At 41.5% G+C, this 21,783-nt stretch overlaps 1 long non-coding RNA gene across 1 annotated transcript; it reads left to right on the forward strand.

The window, feature by feature from the left end:
- Positions 1-372: 372 nt before the first annotated feature.
- Positions 373-18,460, forward strand: LOC103170257. The gene is made up of 3 exons (XR_486058.3): positions 373-599; positions 12,175-12,241; positions 18,043-18,460. It is a non-coding gene; the product is annotated as an uncharacterized LOC103170257 (long non-coding RNA).
- Positions 18,461-21,783: the final 3,323 nt, after the last annotated feature.

Raw genomic sequence — 21,783 nt, forward strand, 5'->3', positions numbered from 1 at the left:
AGATTCTAATTTGAATAGTTTAGGAATATGGAAATAAACAGTACTAAAATATTAAAAACTGATTTTATGGGCTGAACAAAAAAAAATTCGAGGTACATACATATGAAAACATGGCAGAGAAAGTAAGTGCCATTTGGCTTCAATACAATCACTAACCTGCCAAATCTGGAAATTATGTAATCGAATGCAGCTCAACTGGAGCTAATGCCTGCGTGTGCATCTGACATTGTTTAGGCACGTCTTGCAGCTGGTTCAGCAGCAGAATGGCACAGCCCCTGGTTGCCAGGCAACAGAGTGGTAGGTACTGGGGGAATAGTCCAGTCATCGCCAATACAATTTAACGAACCAATCAGTAAAGGAGCAGCCAACAGTAGTTGGAATAATGGAAAACCTGATAGTCGTAGATAAGAAATGGTGACCCAATCAGTAGAGAAATACCAAGGGTCATTTTGACTAGCCAAGGATCGTTAACTGCAGAATCTGGCTGAACACCAACAGAGGCTATAAAGACGCCTTATGGTGACCAGAAGTAAACTCCACCTGTGTAGTTGCTATAGATTGATTGTCTAGCACAGCTGCATTGGAAAATGGACAGTCGGGTAAGGGTACAGAGAGGTTGAGGGGCATCTCCTCCTATAAATGTCTGTCTCCCCCTCAAGACTGTAAGCTTATCGTGGGCAGTGATGTGTCTGCTAATTCTGTTTTATTGTACTCTCCCAAGTGCTTAGTTCAGTGCTCTGTACTAAATAAGATTGATCGATTGATTGAGGAACTGGGGAATTCTGGCTAAACCCAGCTAGGGACAGGAGAGGAAGAGATAAGGGTCAGTTGCCTTGCATCACTGACCTCTTGTTCATGTCCTCTCCACTTCCTGGAACTCCCTTCCCCTTCAAATCTGATACACCAACAGCTCGCCACATCTTTAAAGACCTTTCCAAATCACATCTCCTCCAGAAAGTCTTCTCTGAATAATTTCAATTCTCCCCTGTTAATTTTGCCCACAACTGCCACTTTGCCATTTCTGTGCTGCCCAAGAACTTAAGAATTCACAGCTTCACACAGCATTTATCTGCATGTCATTTGTACACTACTGCTAAGTACTAACTCATATACATATCCCCTTTCCTGCTTCCTCCTGGCAGTAATTTATGCACCCTCGGGTGGTTTGAGTGGAATGAAAGGACACTAAGGACTTATTTAGCTTACTAGTAATTTGGAAATAAAAAAAGCGTAGCTACGGAATTAAAAAAGAATTGATTTGTCTTCACGTTACTAGTAAGCTTAGAGTTTTGCCACAGTTTCAAGGGCTTCATTCTTAACAAAACAGTTTAGACTCTAAATAAAATCCTGTGTTTTTGGAAAGCTCAGCTGTTTTAAATTAACAAATAATTTGTATTCCTGTTTAGAATTTTGCTAGTGAATGGATGACACTTTCTCTGCATTTGATTGGCAACCACTGGAGAGGGAATTAATTCTAGGCTTGAAAATATCAGGGACTCACACCTCCATTTAATAATATGTAAAACATCTTGATGCACAATGGAAGTTGCTCAGTTTGGCATTATTTTATGTGGTTGAATTAAGTTCCGATTCCTACTGCAGCTAATCTTTAGGTAGCATTGGCTGGATGTGCGTAAGGCAAAAGAATATCAGTTTGAAAAAAAATGTGCATAACTTTTTTCTTTTTGACAGCTCCAATGCTTTCTGGTTTGTTTGGGGTTTTTTGGTCAGTGATAGAAGGTCTGATAAAAGCACTAGATTAAAGTCACATAAACAGGTTTTCTGTAAAATAACACTGGGAAAGGTTGGTAAATGACCCAAGAGTCTGCCTAATTGAAAACTGCTAACTGGTGAAGCATCAGTCTTCTAGTCTCCCTGTCCTTGGTATGAAAGAAAATATGGCACGACTCATGCTGTGTTTTCATTGTTTTTTTCTGTATTACCATTTTACTGAACACAAACTCTATATCCAGTGACCATGGAGGCTAGGGCAGTTAAACCTGTGGTACTAAGTTTCAGTTTAAGTATTCACAGTAAGTTTAGTACTTTGAATACTAAACCCATTTTCCACCCTCTTATATGCCCCTTATTGCCTCTTTAGCACTTCTGCACTACCTAGTCACTTAATTACTCACAACTTCTTAGCCCTTAAGTAAATTTCTTACATACCTTAGTAGGTAATCACTGACTCATGTACATATGCCTTTTTCTTTTCTCCTAGCTGTAATTTATTTTAGTGCCTGTCTTTCCCAGTTATCCCACCTCAGGTTGGGCTCACAGTCTAAGGGAAGGGAAAATAGATCATCCCCCATTTTACATATGAGGAAGCTGAGGCGCAGACAAGTTAAGTGACTTTCCCGAGGTCGCACAGCAGGCAAGTAGTGGAACCGGGATTAGAACGCAGGACCTCTGACTCCCGGGCCTGTGTTCTTTCCACTAGGCCACCTGGTCCTTCAGGCTAGTAGAGTCTCTGTCTAGTTTCTTTAGTTTCTCATGAAGCAAATAAAAGATGGCATGTGAATGAGACTGTAAAGAGATAAGTGGAGCAGAGAGTGAGAGGAGAGAATGAATGGAAGGAGAGAGGATGGGGTGGGAGTAAAAGGACATGAGGCTGTTACCTGTCTGAAGCTATGTCTCTGTCTATGCCCACTGGTTCTTCTCCCACAACTCCACCCCAACTCCTCACATTCAGATTCTTTTCATTCACCTACTTGGTTTTCCTTTCCTACCAATTTCTTCCTCATGCTCCCATCTTATCCAACTCCCTTCAACATGTGGTCATGCCACTGAGCTTGAGGTCTACAGGGAAAATCCGCCTTAAAAGTTGTAGTCACAACACAGAGAAACACAGATGTAGTGTCTATTCTGAGCTTCTCTTCCTCCCTTCTGTTAGTGTGCAGGATATGCAGGTTGACTAGAACAACTTGATGAAATTAAAAACAATAACTGTCAGAGTAAAGCTCAACTGACAGCTCGGTTAAGGGAGCTGCTCTGTACTTAAATTTAAAAAAATTGGAATGTCCTAAGTTAGTATAAAGAATTTTGCAATTACAAAATGTACTAGTAATGCTAAATACTAATAGAAAAAAGCAAATGACCTGAATGTCTTGATTTTGCTCCTTTAAACCTGTTAAAGGAGACAAATTATGCTCACAGTTTCTCACAGGACTTGAGGTGCAGGTGTCCTTGTGCAACACAAAATTAGTTTGCTGATTACACTCTACAAAGTTTGAACACCTGCTTCTTGATCTCGAATATCTGGTTAATTCAAATGAAAGGAAGAAATAAAGTCACCTGCAGTGTAAATCAATCACTGTGTGGAGAGCACTGTACTGTACACTTGGAAGAGTATAACATAGTTGGTAGACACATTTTCTCCTCACAAGGAACTCATAGGCTAGTAAAGGAGCTTACAGTCTAGCGGACTGACTTCAAGAAAATCACTTAATTTCTCTGTGTTTCAGTTTCCTCATCTTTAAAAAGGGGGATTACCTGTTCTCCTCCCTCCCTTAGCATGTGAACCCCAAATAGACATTGAGTCCCATTTTCCAAAGCAGTCTCCCTCAATTTTCTCTTCATTCCTAAATCTCCAGGCTCTCTTCAGCTTGTCCTTGTATAACCTCTCTCCCTCCATCCCTGGCTCTCAAATCCAACTGCCTGCACCAACTTCCCATCCCCTGCCCAGTATCACACCTGCCTAATCTCCTCTGTTGCTCCAAATGTTTGGCGTTTTAAGCAGGTGGCTCTAACTGTAACAGAACATCATTTGCAGATATGTCTGATTCTGTTTTGCTATGCCAGGGCCAAACCTCTGACAGGAACAGCACTGGCATTTGTGAGCACATCCACTTTAATGCCATCACCCTTTCCCCAGATTAAATAAAGATAGTATTCATTGGTATCTAGTAAAATTCTAGCGTGTAAAGTCACCTTCCCATTCTTGTAATCCTACTTCGAAAAAAAAAAATGAAAATATCATTCGGAAGACAAAGAAACATCTAGTAATAATCATCAAACCATTTGAGTGCTAATTGGGTGTAATGCCCTCTTCTTAGTGCTTGGGAAAGTATAACAGTAATAAGAGACACATTCCATGCCAACAAAGACCTTATATTTACATTTGAAAGGAATAGACAGACATGAAGTTATCTATAGATGAAGTAATCAGAATATATAATTGAATATACATTTATACCCAAGTGCTGAGTTAATATACATTAATACATAAATGCTAGATTTGGATATGGGTTAATGTAACTCGGGGTGTTAGAATTTAATCAGGGAAAGCTGGTTGGAAAGGGTGAAAAACCCAGACTTCAATGAAACATTATCAGGGTCCCGCTTCCAGTGTTTTAAGATTTTCCATCGCAAACATCCTTAACCAAAGACTTCTAAAATAAATGTGCTGCTAGTAGAGGTTTTCCCAATTTGTAAAGTCCTAAAACTTTGATATTCTGAAGACAGCCCATAGAAACATTTCACATCTGGGCAGGAAGGACTTCTTATTGTAAATATAGTAGAATTAGCTTCAAGCACTCAAATATCCTTTAAAAAAAGTGGTGCTATAACACCATAATAAAGGATGCAAAACTTAAACATCCCAACAAGAGCAGTGACCAATTCAAATAAAAAATGATTGTTTAACTCTACTCCCCCACATATTGACCCCAGAATTTAAAGTACAAAATAAAAATTACAAGATGGAACATTGAGGGAAGTCTTAAAACAGCCCAGCTACAATGCCAAGGCTAATGATGAACTATAAAAGCAGGCCGCTATGTACCTACAGAAATAGTATTTGCTATTTAAATTCTCCTAACGAGGTCTTTATTATATACATTACAACTCCATTCCCATCTGTCAGCAGGGAGTAAAAATGTATCTTGAATAGCTGATTCAGAGTGGAGACAGTAGATGAATAAAACAAAATTAAGAGCTGGAAGCGAGATAATGAGCCATTAAAAAGCAACAAAAACAAAAAAAGGCCAAAACAAGAATAACAGCATTGTGCCCTACGGGTTTGAAGTTTTAAGTCTTGGTCTCCAAATAAATTCCCCTGACTGACTTTTGAACTCTTCAGAAACATAAACTGAGCAAATAGATTGAGATGTTGAAGCGGTTTTTGGCCAAGGATAGTTTTAAAAACCAAGCTGGAAAGGTGGATGGACAAACTCTGATAATTGATAGAAAATCTGAGCCACCTATAGAGATCAGACTGCTAAGAGTTTCAGTAACTGTACTTTGCCACTTTCCCATCAAATCTCTCCCCCCAATCTCTCTCCCATATCACTTCCCCCAAATCGCTGTCTCCCCTGCTCCTCTATCCTGAGGAGGGGCTGCCCTTCTCCCAATTCTTCCTCAAGAGGAAGAGGAGGAATTAGCTTGCTCCTGGCCTCCCAAATGCCACTTTTGCACTATCCCACCCCCTCCATCCTTCACCTTCTCTTCCTTTGAAACCCATGTCACCTGCCTCTACCACCTATTACAATTATTCTCAAGCCTATATTGTCTCTCTTGTCCCACCTCCAGTTTTCCGAGAGATCGCATTGCCTCTCACCTTCTTTCTCTCCCACGGTGCTCTCAGGGACATCATGATCTATGTGGATATTCCTTATGACCTACTCCTTCCTCCTACTATTCAACTTTGTTGACCTTCTTCTCCATCTCACCTTGCCCAATCACCATTTTGAAAAGAACTCTGGATTTCTTCCTCACTAGTCACTGTACAATGTCTAGCTTCCCTAAATCAAAAGTCCTAATCCCTGAGCACAACCTCCTGACCTTCCTTCCCCTCCAACCTACAAAATTGTTTTCACTTCCCACAGAGACCTCTGATCTATGAATTTCCTCCACTTATAATAAGAATAATATAATACTGATGATAGTAAGCTCAGTGTAGATAGGGAATGTGTCTCTGCTAACTCCGTGGTATTGTACTCTCAAATGTTCGGTACAGTGCTCTACAGACAGTAAGGAGCACACAGGTAGATATAGGATCATCAGATTGGACAAAGTTCCTTCCTCACATGGGACTCATGGTCTAGGAGGAGGGATAACAGATATTTAATCCCCATTTTGCAGAGGAAGAAGCTGAAGCACAGAGAAATAAACTTTCTTGCCCGAGATCACACAGCAGGTAGGTGATATAGCAGTATTAGAACTCAGGTCTTCCGACTTCCCGTCCTGTGCTCTGTCAACTAGTCCATTTTATTGCCTGTATATTTAAATGTCTGTCTCCTCATTTAAACTGAAAGTTCCTTGTGAGTGGGAACATGTCTACTAACGCCACTGTATTATTGTTTCCCAAGAGCTCAGTACAGTGCTCTGCACAAAATAAGTGCTATATAAACATCACTGACTGATAGACCATACTGTTTCACTTTTTTAATGTGTTGAAGTGCTTACTACATGTCAAACATTGTTGCAAGGGCTTGGGTAGATACTAGTTAATTAAGTTGGACATAGTCTTTGTCCTACTTGAGACACCCAGCTTAAGCAGGAGGGAGAATAGGTATCCTCATTTTACAGTTGATGAAACTGAGGCACAGAGAAGTTGTCACTTGCCCAAAGTCATACAACAAACAATTTGGTAGAGCAGGGATTAGAACCCAGGTCCTTCTGACTCCCAGGCCCCTGCTCTCTCCACTAGGCTATGCTGTTTCTTCCTTATCCCAGGTCATAATCTCAGGTCAAAAATGTCCCACTTGGATGCCTTACTTAATGTCACTTCTTTTGATAGACAATCCATGCCCTCAACATCACCATCTCCCTCTTCACCAAACTCAAATCCTTCACCCCTGCCCCTCCACCAATCCATCCCTAAACATCAACCTCTCAAGCCCTGGGTCATCTCCACAGTGTGCTTCTTCCACCCCTGCACTCAGTCTGTGGAGTCCTGTTAGCAGATAGCCAGGAACCTGGCCAACTTCAGCCCCTTCAAATTCATCATCTCTTCCTGTTCTTACTCTGCTCCATCTTCCACTCAGTAACATGATTTCTCCTCCCTCATTGCCCTCACCAACTTTTCCAGACCTTTAACTCCTTCCTGGAATCCCCAGTGTTCCTATCTCCTTCCCTTCTCCATCTTTTGCCAATGACAACCCTGCTAATTATTTTGACAAAATCAAAATCATCAGGCATTAGCTCCCCCAAATCTTACTTCACCAGCTCCCTCCCAACTCTTCATTCACTTTCTCATACTTCTCAGCCATCTCACAAGAGTGCATCTTCTGCCCGCTTTGCAAATCTACCCCATCCACTGGCACCACTGTTCCTATACCGTCTCACTTCGTAAAAACATTAGTGCCCATTCTTCTTTCCTCCCTGACCCCCATCTCCAACCCTTAATTCTTTGTCACCTCCTTACTCCTTGCTTTCAAGCATACCCTCCTTTCCCCATCCTAAAAAAGTCTCATGTAGATCCCACCGCTTAAGCTAGCTATCACCCTATTTCCCTCCTTACTTTGGTTTTAAGACATACAATCTACTCTTTCTTACTTGCTCTCCCTTGTCTCCCATTACACTTCAGCTCACATGCTTCACTCCGCTCTCCTGATCATTGGTTTAAGACTTTAATCAGCTCTCTCTCTCTCCAGATCCCACGCTTAGCACCTCTACAATTACCTTATTTCTGTGCCTAGTTCTCGCCTCTCCCTCTGCCGACTGTTTGGAACTCCCTCTCGCTTTATAGCTAACAGCCACCGACCTCCATATTTTCAGAGCCTGCCTCCCTCAGTTAATCTCTGTTCTCCCCACTTTATATCCTCCCCAACTGCCACTTAAACCCTTCTGTGCCATCTAAGCACTTATGCACATATCTTATATGCTATATTACTTCCTCATATCTGGAACTTATTGAAGTATTTGTCTCCCTACTAGAATATGAATATAAATACTTCATAAGTAATACTTGATAGGTGCTTAATAAATACTATTATTGAGTGAGATAAAGAGGCTCCTTAGGAAGGGCTTGGGCCCAGTCACTGTAGTAGGAAAGAAATCGAAGAGGTTTGAAATTGAACTATCCTAGATTGCCCTAATCTAGTTTTCCAGTAATATTGATTAAGTAGAGAGAGAAACATTCACCACAGGCCCTAAGGTCAGATTAAGGGCCAAACAGGTATGAGTTTTCACCTAAAAGAGTTAGTCAGTCAATCATATTTATTGAGTACTCACTATATGCAGAGTACTGTACCAAGCACTTAGGAGAGTACACTATAACAATATAACGGACGCATTCCCTTCCCACAGCAAGTTTACAATATAGCCAGGGAGAAATTCCAAACTAAATAGGAGGTGAGAGAGAGGCAACAATTTATAAAGACTCAGCTCCAACCCAGAGGTGGCTGTAACTCCAGGAAGGTGAACAGAAAATCCCAATAGTTGTTGGTAATAATAATAGTAATAATGTTGGCACTTGTTACGTGTTTACTATGTGCAGAGCACTGTTCTAAGCACTGGAGTAGATACAGGGTAATCAGGTTGTCCCACGTGAGGCTCACAGTCTTAATCCCCATTTTACAGATGAGGGAACTGAGGCACAGAGAAGTTAAGTGACTTGCCCACAGTCACACAGCTGACAAGTGGCAGAGCTGGGATTCAAACTCGTGACCTCTGACTCCCAAGCCTGGGCTCATTGCACTGAGCCACGCTGCTTCTTAGACAATAATCCCCCATGCTTCCTGGGACATATAGCTTTCTCCTATCCCTCCCTGCAATTCCCTTCCCAGCTTTCAACCTGGCCCCTTATTGGAGGATTTATATTATGACTCGAAAGCTTTCATTCCATGTGGCTTAGTGGAAAGAGCACAGGCTTGGGAGTCAGAGGGCGTGGGTTCTGATCCTGGCTCCGCCACTTGTCAGATGTGTGACTTTGGCAAGTCATTTAACTTCTCTGTGCCTCAGTTACCTCATCTGTAAAATAGGGATTAAGACTGTGAGCCCCACGTGGGACAACCTGATAACCTTATATCTACCCCAGCACTTAGAACAGTGCTTGGCACATAGTAAGCGCTTAACAAATGCCACAATAATTATTGTTATTATTATGAGATTGAAATTGAGGTTTAGTTGTATCACCTCAAACTAGGATCATCATGTTTGTGTTTTTTGTTCGTTTCATCTTTGCTTATGTATCTTTTGACAATCCCTCTTCCTCCCAACCTTATTTTAGGTTGCGAGCCCCAGGAACCAGTTCTGTATTTCAACTGTGTACTTCTTTCCCAGGGCTCTGTACATTGCTTTGCATGCAGATGCTTAAAAACTATCTATTACTATTCCTCACTACGAGTACCAAGCTCAATTGCCTTATTCAAGTCAGAAGCAGTGTAGTCTAGTGGAAAGAGTACTGGTTTAGAAGTGAGATGACCTGGGTCCTAATCCCAGCTCTACTAATTGAGGATGCACCGGGAGCTGGAGCTCCTAGCTTAACCTCTAACATTCTTCTAAAGGAAAATAGATGAGAAGTATTCGACCTCCTCAACTCTACTTATTTGCCCTGGCTCCAAACAATTCAAAACACTTCTTAGATTAGAAAATAAAAATAATGAAACTTCACAACACCTCTGTGGGCAATGGAGGGGTTGGTTGATAAATAGCCCATGGGGCTACAGAGTTCCAAAGGTTGAGAGATTTGCTGTGTATTAACTAGCAAGTTGGTGACAGAAGTCAAATGCTAAAATACGGACGGTTAGCTAAAATACGGACGGAAAACTAGGCCTCTTGTTCTGTCACTAGATTTCAGGAGGTCCATGGATTAAAACAAAAAGATGCTGAGAAAACTGACTTCAGCAGAGAGTCTCCTGTTCTCCAAGCATCTGACTAATGTAGACTACAAGAAAGCTAGGTTTTACAAGAAACTAAAAGTAGGAAGGGGAAAAACAGAGGCTGAATATTAGGAGCTTTATAATTGTACGAGCCAAAGTCCTTCTCTGGGGAATTTAAACTGGAGAAATACTTTTTTAAAAACTTAGAATTTTGCTGAATAAGGGAGTAGAAGCAGTCCTTTTAGGAAACAGCAGACCCCGCCACTGGTCTTTCTTTTTTTTCTTTCTTCCTGTCTTTCTTTCTTTCTTTCAGACCTTGGGAATTGGAGCAATTAGTGCTTATTATCAGAGAAACCATGATGCTTTGTAGAGGTTATGGTCATCTACCAAAGAAAGTCTACCATGAGCATGAAAATCTTAATTAACATGCCCTGGGAGCTGGTCACACGAGTTTGAGATACACTAGGGTGCTGAAGGACATGCATTGTTTGAGCAGAGTCCCCGTATGTTAACCATGGGAATACAGCAGATGAAGTGCAGACAATACTTACAAAGACAATTGAGAAAGTAATTTCTTGACATTTTCCCAGCTGCTGCTAACAGATTAGCAGGGATATTACTCAAGCCTGTAACTGTAGACTGATAAAACCTCTTAAGGGAGGCTCTTGAGTTCCTTGCATTGTTGATTTAGAAGGAAAAGAAGTTGGAGACTTGGCTGTACTTCCTTTAGGAGTTATTAGAAGAGTGTCCTTGAGCAGTGTGCCTCAGTCATATCATCCCCTCCGTCAACTCTAGCACCCATGAATTTGTTAACACCCTCTTTAGCGCTCATATGTCAATGTCTGCTCAAGTTTTTTATTTCGACCTCTGTAGTTTTAATTTTTTTTTCTCTGTCTTCCTCCTTAGACGGGAAGCTTCTGCTGGGCGGGGGACACATCTCTTCATTATTTCGTTCTTCCCAATGCACATATACAGTACACCACTCCGAAAGGGTGCTCAACAAATGCCGTTGCTATTAATCCATCGGTGGTATTTATTGAACACTTACTGTCTAGACTGTAAGTTTATCTCTAGACTGTAAACTCTGTATGGGCAGGGAATATGTCTGTTTATTGTTGTATTGTATTCTTACAGTGCTCTGCCCAAAGTAAGCACTCAATTAATGGAACTGAATGAATGAATGTATGCCGAACACTGTAGTAAGGCCCGGAAGAGCATAATGTAATAGAGTTGGTAGACATGAATCCTGCCAAAAGGAGATTATGCTGAAGTTCCTTGTGGGTAGGGGCATGTCTACCAACTCTCTTATATTGTACTCTACCCAGCACTTAGTACAGTGCTCTGCATGCAGTAAGTGCTCAGAAAATGCAAATGATTGACTGAAATAAATAAATTACAGGTAAGGAAAATGGCAGGGAATGAGGATACGTACATAAGTGCTGTGAGACTGAGGCTGGGGTGACTATCAAGTGCTTAAAGGGCAATGCAGAAGGGAGAGTAAGTAGTAGAAATGGAGATTTAGTTAGGGAAGGCCTCTTGGTGGAGATTGTGATTTGGATGAAATAGTCCAGGAGTCATATATGGTAGCTATTTTAAGTCCAGGTCCTTACAGCTTTATTGTGTAAGGACAATAATGCAACTCTACCGACTACCCGTTGTGCCTGAAATTTCAGTCCTCTGTTCCAGCATATTTATCATCCACTGAAAGATCAAAAGATCTTTCTGTTTTTCCACTTTGTCTGCCCAGGCGTTCTTGGAAAGTGTGTTGCTGAAGTAGCAGTATTTGTTGACGGCATTCATCTCACTGTGGCTGGGAAAATCTTCAGTGTTAGTTTTCCTGGTGTGAGCTGCTAAATGGCCTCAGTCTTTTTAGGCTCACTGTCATTCCATAGTGGTGGCTGGGTCTGTCTAGTGGCTTATTATCATCTGCAAGTCTTCTGTAAATGCTCTTCCAGAGCACAGTCATTAGCTCCTGGATTACCAAATGCGTGAAAGATCCTGGAGCGACTCAATACTTGCTATACGGAGAGTAAAATTTCACCAAAGAAATAGCGAGCTGTGGCAGACTCATTTTCAGAGGACTATCTCGGAGAGTTGTTCAGGTCTCCTAGGTTAATGACCGTTATTGATTTTTCTAGACTCTTACTGACATTTCATACACCTTTGACATTTCTTAGTAAAGAATGTTAATTTAATGGAAGAGAGGCAGTAATGGGAACATTAAAAATCCAAACTTCTAAGAACTTATTTTCCTACTCTTTTAAATATGTTATTTAACATGATTAAAATCCCAATTTTCTTCGTGGCTCAAAGTAAAGAAAGCAATTGTTTCAAACCTTTTGTACAATTCTACCAATTAAATAAGAAAAGGGATAAGTAATGAACTGTTAACTGTTTTTCTTATCACCAGGATTTGTCTGGGAGTGGCTGAGGAATCTGCATACAAATGATCCTGGACCTGAGAGGTGAAAGGAAAGGTGGGAGTCTCTCAAATGCCCCTCTTACTCACTCCTCACAACTACCCACCTTCTTCGACAAGAGTCATGGGAAAAGATGGTAAAAAAATACAGTTCTCCGGTGGCTAAACCGAATTTAGAATAGAGCTGTTTCCTTAGTCTACCTTGGCCTATTTTTATGGAAGTCCAGAGATGTTATTGAGGAGATACCTGGTCTGGTGCCGCCCATGTCAGGAATGTCTCACTGAGTTACAGCCCTCATCATTCCAAATCTCAATTTCCAATCTCCATGAAACTCTTGGAAAGGAAACAGCCATCACTACCACTGAGAAAGGCAAAATGGATTTTCAAACCCCAGGTTATGGGCCACCCTGCTGTATCACATTTTGCTTCTGCCAGTGTTATCCATTCCAAAAGGCAACACCTCTCCCATATTTTCCCATAACGAATACCACTGTCCCAGCATGCTTGGCCCTACCACTATCCTAATAAGGCCCCTCACATACAATTCTTCAAAGGTCTCACACACTCCTCAGGTGTGTGTTGACTTGGTTAGGTAGCAAGAAGCGCCTCTGCCAATGAAAACAGAGTGCTTTACTTCAACAGCTGAAGTCTCCAGAAAATGGAATGTAATTGCTCTGAGGTTTACAGATGAGGTTGACTCCTTCTTTGGATGCTAAAAGTGAAGCATATACTTCAAAAGCAATTTGCCACCAGCTTTCATTTTGCTTTCGTTCATTCGTGCTCTGCAAACAGTAAGTACTCAATAAGTACCATTGATTGAGGGATCGATTCATTCATCGATTCAGTAGCATTTATTGCGATGACTGCCCTCGAGGAACTTCAGTGGTCGAAGGAGACTAAATAGTAGAGGGTTTTGCTAAGCTCTTCATTGTCCAACTTCTAATTATTAAATCTACAATTTATCCAAATAGATGATAGCTCTATTTGGGGAAGAAATCTTGTCAAATCTTCCATCTGGGAGATCAAGTCATTTAGTGTCTACAGGGTGCATATTACCAGGATGTTTTATATAGCGTTAAGTAGCCTCTGGCTTATTCTTGGCCCTTCATGTTTTCTGGTTGTTTGATTGGAAGATATTAAAAATCAAGAAGTGTGATGTGTGTGGGTATATGTGATTAGCCTGGTGCCTACAATATTCATAAACAGCTGGACTATGAGAAAGAATTCTTTTTAAAAATTGCATCCAAGTTGGAGCATCTGGCATAATTTGGAAAACAAAGCTCCAGGGAATACAAGTGGGGTGAATTGGGAGAGAACATCAGCCTTCTTATAGACTTAACTCTACACTTTTAGGACACAATTGCAGTCAAGCAATGCTGGAATCCCTCTAGAGCCACAACAAAGGCTGCTGAGGGTCACACTGCCTTCTGGAGATACCTCTCTGTTGAGTAATTATAAAATGTAGTGCAGCAGTAAAAAGGACAGCAGGAATAAGCTATATCATTTTTTGGTAATCACATTTAATCTTAGGGATTGCACATTGAGTAGTTAATGTAGGGAAAAAACAAATGCTAATTTTATTTATCATGAGGCAAGGTTAAAATTGGGAGATATATTTCACAAAATATGCACATTAGGAACCCAAAATAACAAATTAAATATCCTGAGAGAGATCTATTATCAATCAATCAGTGGTATTTAATAAGTGCCTACTCTGTGGAGAGTACTGTACTATAAACGCTTGGGTGAGAACATCAGAAGCAAAACACATCTTCCCTTCCCTTAAGGACTTTACAGTGGAGGAAAGAGGTAGACTTTATGTTGGAAGGAAATCTGTGGAGAATCAGCATTCCTCAGTGTCTCTTGTTGGGTTTCAGGGGCTGCCAATCCAGACACAAATGCTGAAAAAGTTGGGTGGTCTTGCATTTTACCGTAACTAAAACTGAACTCAATGGGCAGTATCCAAATGTCAATGAGAGCAATTTTCAGGGATGAAGAGGCGATACAGGGATCGATCATGGTTTTGCAGAGTTTAAATATGACTTTAAAAAGGAATGTCAACATTCTTAATTCCTGAACATTTCCCTTGATCTATTCTGTAGACTCAGTAAAGGTCAGGGGGTCGATATAGTTAGCATTATCAGAGGTAGGAATTGGGAAGAAAAAATTATTCATTTTATTCTTTTCCCACCTCAAAAATCAGAGGGTCTGGTAGGTTATCTATAAGAGATAGTGAAGTGAAGAGATTGGGGTCAGGGAGTTTGCAGGGGAAATGCAAGGAACTTGAACAACGATGAGGAACCCGCAAATTGTTAAGAGGTTTACCAGGATAGGGGTTCAAAATCTCAAACATGTCACTGAACATATGTGAAGCTTTTAGGAGATTTGGATGGTCTGTACATCACTGTGTTAGCAAGGCTGAAAATGTCTGGAAGATTGTCTAAAAACCAGGAAGTACAGAGATGCTTAAGAATCAAGTGAGGTCTAAAACTAGAAAAATTTGAATTATGTGGGGGCAGACCTGGGGTGAAAGGAAAGTAGATGCACTTTTTCTCAAAGGTTCTTGGGCTTAATTTGAGTGTAGAGAAAAGGAAAGTGCTGGAAACATCAGAAGTGGGCCTATCACTCTTGCGCCTTTAACGTGAAAGTGGGCCAAGAACTTCTGAAGGTCTTCCTTTTTCAAATATTTTGGCTTGAAAATGATTGGATAGCAGAAGGTGAGGAAAAAAATGCTGTTGACAGGAGAAAATAAGGTCCAACCATTTGAGAAGTTAGAATAATGACTTATAGGTCTGTACTCCATCAATGAATCAATGGTAAATACAGAGTGCTTATTGTTTTCAGAGCATTGTACTAAACACATGGAAAAGTACAATACAACAGAGTTGGTAGGCATGATCCTTGCCTGCCTTGCCCGCGGGTGAGACAGATAATGGAGTATAGATAAAGGAAATAGTAGAGTATAAGAATATTTTCATAAGTACTGTGGCGTCGGGGTGAATAGCAAAGTACTTATGGGAAAGCAAACTGATCCTTTTAAAACAAACCTAAGAAAGAGCCTTTTTCTCTTCCCATCTCAGGATTGATTTCTATATATTTCATTTGTCTATGGCTCCATCTAAAAACATTCCTCTTGAAAAACCAATCAATAAACTTAATTCTAGTGGCATTGCCTGCCCTCCTTTTCTGCCAGACATCACTCTTCCTCCAAAAGAGCCAATGGGCCAACAGAATGGTATTTCTCTGCCTCATATTCTTAAAAGGTGGAGGGAAAATATTATCTTTTGCTTTAGGCTCTCAACTACACTCTGTCCATGAGATTTCTCCGGTTTCAGCATCCTTATTGGTCCAGGATAAGCTGAAGTCATTCTCTTAATTTCTGAGAAATTTTATTTCTTCTCTGCTGCTATTCTTACCACTCCTCTAAGATCAGGTCTGTGGAGACCAGGAGAAATGAAAGAGAAAGGCACGTAGGTCGATGGTCTGTTTATTCTTCTCTGCAATACAATACAATATGATTACAATTCTCCTCCAAGAAGCCTTCCCGGACCTAGCTCTCTTCTCCCACTCCCTTCTGTGCCACTCTTACTTGCTTCTTCATTCATCCTTTCTCACATCCCCATAGCGTATATGTAGAGAAGCACCATGGCTCAGTGGAAAGAACAGGGGCTTGGGAGCCAGAGGTCATGGTTTTCCCGGCTCTGCCACCTGTCAGCTGTGTGACTGTGGGCAAGTCATTTCACTTCTCTGTGCCTCAGTTACCTCATCTGTAAAATGGGGATGAAGAGGGGGATGGGGATGAAGACTGTGAACCTCACGTGGGACAATCTGATGACCCTGTATCTTCCCCAGTGCTTAGAACAGTGCTCTGCACATAGTAAACGCTTAACAAATACCAACAGTATTATTATTATATATCTGTATATCTGTAATTTATTTATTTATTTATATTAATGTCTGTCCCTCTAGATTGTGAGCTCACTGGGGACAGGAATATGACTGATTATTGTTATATAGTACTCTCCCAAATGCTTAGTACAATGCTTTTACACACAGTAAGTGCTCAATAAATAGAATTGAATGAATGAATGACAATATGATCAATATTCATTCATTCAATCTTGCTTATTAAGCATTTACTGGGTGCAGAGCACTGTACTAAGTGCTTGGAAGAGTACGGTATAAGAGTAAACAGACGCATTCCCCTGCTACAACAAGCTCACAGTCTAGAAATAAGATCCCATTGCTTAGGCCTTGAGGAATCTGAAATACCTCCTTCTTTGGTAAGTAGAAGATGGGGTTGGTAAGCATAGACTTAAGTTTGGCATATTCATTGAACAGGAGTAATAATAACAATAATAATGTTGGTATTTGTTAAGCACTTACTAGGTGCAGAGCACTGTTCTAAGCGCTGGGGTAGACACAGGGGAATCAGGTTGTCCCACGTGGGGCTCACAGTCTTAATCCCCATTTTACAGATGAAGTAACTGAGGCACCGAGAAGTGAAGTGACTTGCCCACAGTCACACAGCTGACAAATGGTAGAGCTGGGATTTGAACTCATGACCCCTGACTCCAAAGCCCGTGCCCTTTCCACTGAGCCACGCTGCTTCTCAAAAATAGTAGATTACTGTTTTTTAGATTTCCAATTCTATTGTATTCCACCACAATCACAAATATTCCTCTGCTTCATTTATGGTTCCCAATCACACTGCTGCTGTCATAACGTGGGGAACACAACCTCTGCAAGACTCCAGTCTCTCCCCACTTCGGTCCATACTTCACTCTGCTGCCTGAATTGTTTATCAACACTTCCCCACTGGCCCTGACAGCTAGTGGGCTGGGAAAGGCCCCTTTGCTAGGAAGAGGAAGAGGAGCAAGAGAAGACGAGAGGAGGAGGAAATTGAAGCTGAGGAAGAGGGGAAATGGAGGAAGAAAAGGGTAGGTGAAACTAGGAGGACACAAAGAGCGAAGGGCAGGGGATGGCCGAACCTGTCCACAATTGTATCACACATGAAATGGCAGAAAGGATAATTTAGAATTCACAGAAATTCAGAGAAGGAGGTAGGCTGGGGTTTCTTTCTCTTTTCTTTTCTTTTCTTTTCTTTTCTTTTCTTTTCTTTTCTTTTCTTTTCTTTTCTTTTCTTTTCTTTTCTTTTCTCCTTCTGACTTCTGGTAATTCCACCTTCTTGTTCTAGCCTGCTTGTTCCTAATTGAGAAACAGCATGGCCCAGTGGAAAGAGCCCGGGCTTAGGAGTCAGAGGGCATGGGTTCTAATCCCGGCTGCGTCACCTGTCAGCTGTGTGACTTTGGGCAAGTCACTTAACTTCTCGGTGCCTCAGATCCCTCATCTGTAAAATGGGGATTAAAACTGTGGGTGCCAAGTGGGACAACCTGATTACCCTGTACCTACCCCAGCGCTTAGAACAGTTCTCTGCACATAGTAAGCGCTTAACAAATACCAACATTATTATTATTATTAATTCTATTTTCTCATTCCCCATTTCTTGCTCTCAGTTTGTGTATCTTCTCAGAAAATTCACCAGGCCAGTTTGGAGGGCAGTAGGAGTTTGATAACCTGTGATCTAAATGATCCTCGTTAAAGCTAGGGAATTAGGGTTTCAAGTTAAACACTGAGGGCAGGCTGTTAAATATTGAAGCAGGTGGCAGGTCCTTTTGAATTAGGAAAGTGGACTATTTTACCTGCTAAGAATTTGTAATATAGATCCGTGCTTTGGAAGAGATGATTTCCCTTTCGTCTGCTGCTTCGCATTTGCCCACCCTGAGAAGACCTTTTACAAATTTTTTGACTTCCTCTCTTCTGCCCCCACTGACTTTTTCTCCCTTTCCATCCTCCAGTACTGGACAGCAATAGAAGAGCCCAGAGAGAGGCAGGAGGAAGAGGATCACAGGGCCATCAGCTGCAGGACTTCATCCAGTATGAGCTGCAGTGAAATTAGCCACAAGTAGGTGGACTTTGAGGTTGCTGACAACACATTTTTGAGGCATAGGACTAGTTGTTCGTGACTCTAAAAGCGTGAACTTTTTCTGTATGGGGCAATCTCCACAGGTGCTTGTTATGCTTCTGGAAGCTTGTTTTGCGCTATGCAAAACAGATATCTATACCTGCCTTTGGAAAAATGTTCTCAAAAAATATTGTCTCTTGCAAACAGGGCCATTGTAATCTAGTTTTGAGACTCTAAGAGGGTTCCTGGTCCACCCAACACTGTACTACATTCTGAACTCTGAGGTCATTAAATAAAATATGTATTATCCATTTAGGAGACATCTTCCCAAGTTTTCTTGTGCTACCCTCACGAACCAAGCCGATGGATCGTTTAAAAACCTCTATGTAGTAGCTTTGTTAAATATTTCTCAAGGACAATCTACCTCCGTAAAGGTTTTCCCGCGGCAGTGACTGTCTTGTATGGGGACGGTATTCTGATTAATTTAACGTCTGCTTTCTTACTATTCCAGTGGATTCTAAATTTGTCACGGGGTTTTAAAAAATCGACTAGAAAGTTTCATAAATGGACCTAGGAACACAATGGGCTCTGAATTTTGATATGAAAAGGATATGGAGAGGGTGCAGAATTGCTGCTGCCTGGCCAGGAAAACAATGAGATACAGAGAGGGTAAGAACTTACAAAGCACTTTAAATAGATCTGCAGAGGCCAGACAAAATCTACAGACTGGATGAATTTGTGTGATCATCTCTTCGCACACAGATTTATTGAGAAGCCCAGATGAGAATGTGGAAAAAATTCAGTGAATTCCTCTATCCAGCAGGTGGCTGTAGGCTTCCAGAAACAAAAAAACATCTAGGCTTCAGTGAAACCAGCTACCGTATTGACAGGGCCTTTGGCCTGCCCATTTTATGCTCCCCACTCTGAAGCGTCTCTAAGACTTCAGCTTTCTGTCACTCACTTCAGCTCATTTTACCTCTTTTCTATTCCTTCTCTTGAAATACCCCGGCTTCTCTGTAGTGTCTTTTCAATTCGAAATACAAACGGGGTTCACCATGGCACTGCTTACTTAGAAAGATGGTAGAATAACCTTCATATGTTAAAGAAAAGCTTCTAATCAGTTTTGAACCAGAGCATTTTACAAATAAATATCTGTAATAATACATGAGAATTTTTTCAGGACTCTCCTTCATGTTCAGGACTGTGTCTTGGAACCCCACTCCATGCTGTGGAGCGGAGAAGAGTAGTTCACATTTGGGATAGTCTTCTGTGTAGTGACCTTATAATTAGAGAATGGAGGTCTGGTGGAAAGAATGGGGTACTAGTAGTCGTGAGACCTGAATTCTATTCCTGGCTCTGTCACTTGTCTGTTGTGGTTTTGGGCAGACAATTTCCCTGGGCTCCTGTTTTCTCACTTTTAAAATGGAGATAAAAGCGCTGTTTTCCCCTTCTTCGAATCTGAGTCCTGTATGGGACCGAGGCTGTATCCTATCTCTTTATCTTTTACCCAGCCCTGCAGTTATCACTGTGCTTGGCCCGTAATAATAATAATAATAATAATTGTGGTATTTGATAAGCACCTACTATGTGCCAAGCACTGTGCTAAGCACTGGGGTAGAGACAAGATAATCAGTTTAGGCACAGTCCCTCTCCCACATGGAGTTATTTTTACACATGAGAAACTGACCCCCAGAGAACTTAAGATCATGGAGTAGGGATTAGAACCCAGATCCTCTAACTCCCAGGCCTATAGATTTTCCACTAGGCCACCTGTAAGTGCTGAATTAATCCCATCATTATTATTATTAGAGGATTGTTTGACTAGTCTGAAATTCCACTGGAGGCATTTGTCTCTTTGCTCAGAGAGGCAGTGATGCCTAATGAGTTCACCACTGTGACATATAAATGTCTTGCTTCCTGCAGCATGATTACAGGAGGAACTGACATTCCTGGGCCCTGTTTTTCCAGAATGTGTTTATCTGAAAAATCCTAGGCAGGAGCACAAAAGGAAGGCCAATTGTGTTCGGAAGAACATCAATCCCTTCCCATTTTGGAGCTTCGCATCAGGACTGCAGGGGTGGGTCGAAGAATATCTTCCCTTCCCCACCCATAGAAAGCCACATCCGGTAATTAAAATCCCCCATCCAGTCTTCAAGGTTCTTTTCATATGGTGGAGAATCAGTGTCACCATGTATAAAAGGGTTCTGAAGCCTTTGAAAATCAATCCTTATCAAAACCAGCCTGGCTCCTGAGTGTACTGCTGCCAGGTTCCAATACTGATTTACTGAAATCTCTGCTTTCGTTTCATCGGGACTACGTCCACACATAGCAAAGGAGGAAGGGCCCAGAAGTAGCACGGCCTAGTGGCAAGAGCACGGGCTTGGGAGTCAGAGGACGTGGGTTCTAGTTCCAGCTTCGCCCCCTTGTCTGCTGTGTGACCTTGGACAAGTCACTTCACTTCTCTGTGCCTCTGTTACCTCATTTCTGTAAAATGGGGATTCAGACTGGGAGCCCCATGTGGGGAAGGGACTGCGTCCAACCTGATCACTTTGTGTCTACCCCAGAGCTTAGAACACTGTTTGGCACATAGGAAGCAGTTAACAAATACAATCATTATTAATTATTAAGTATCTGGAGCAGAAAAACTGTTCACTCCTGAAAGAAGTCATTTACTCACCTAGATCATAGGCAATTACAGGAGAGGATATGGGCATCACCTAAAGCAGAGCCAATTACAGAAGAGGATTTGGGGATGCAAGTGGGTTAAATCTGCGTGTATGTGGAGTCTATTTATGTAGTGACTCACAGTGACAAGTAGAAATTTGGGCATTTAGGATGTAGGACCAGCTGGCTGAACCCCAAATGTGTCCTATACCTTTCGAAGGCTTGAACTCCAGGAGTCCCCAGAAGGTGACAACAAACTCCAGGGACACTGGTGACACATGGAACACCAAGAGGGTCCCTACTCCGCCAGTAAAAAGCCACAGGGAATAAGACCCTACCGCTCTGACTGGGCCACCTGACTTAAGAATTGACTGGAAACATCACGTGAGCTATAATTCCTGCCCTGAAAGCAAATTTGACTACTATTCTCATGCTGCCAATATATTCTGTACACAACCAAGAGTTGAGGCGTTTCCAGGTGATTATTTTTTAGCAATGGTGATGAACACGGTGTCAGTCATGGATCAAAATTAAGACCAGTGGAACTGATCTATGACACAGAATGAGTTCAGTACAAGAACTGACTGACAAGAATAGGGAAGAACAAGGAGGAAGAGGGAAAATCAGGAGGGTGTTAGGAAATGAACAATTAAGGCAATGTTTTTTTTCAGGCACCAGTTATTGCCAGTGCTCTGAGTAACTGAGTTATCTCCCGAGTAACCCGGTAGAAGGCATTTCCCCTCTGAGGAGCAAAGTAGAATCAGATCCATGTCCATGTTTTTCTGTCATGTTTCCCTTCACACGATGATGATGATGATGACGGTATTTGTTAAGCGCTTACTATGTGTCAAGTACTGTTCTAAGCGCTTGGGTAGATCCAACCTAATCAGGTTGGACACAGTCCCTGTCCCAAATGAAGCTCACAATCTTAATCTCCATTTTACAGATGAGATAACTGAAGTCCAGAGAA

Source organism: Ornithorhynchus anatinus, chromosome 8 (genome assembly GCF_004115215.2).
Source record: "Ornithorhynchus anatinus isolate Pmale09 chromosome 8, mOrnAna1.pri.v4, whole genome shotgun sequence".
Classification (NCBI taxonomy): domain Eukaryota; kingdom Metazoa; phylum Chordata; class Mammalia; order Monotremata; family Ornithorhynchidae; genus Ornithorhynchus; species Ornithorhynchus anatinus.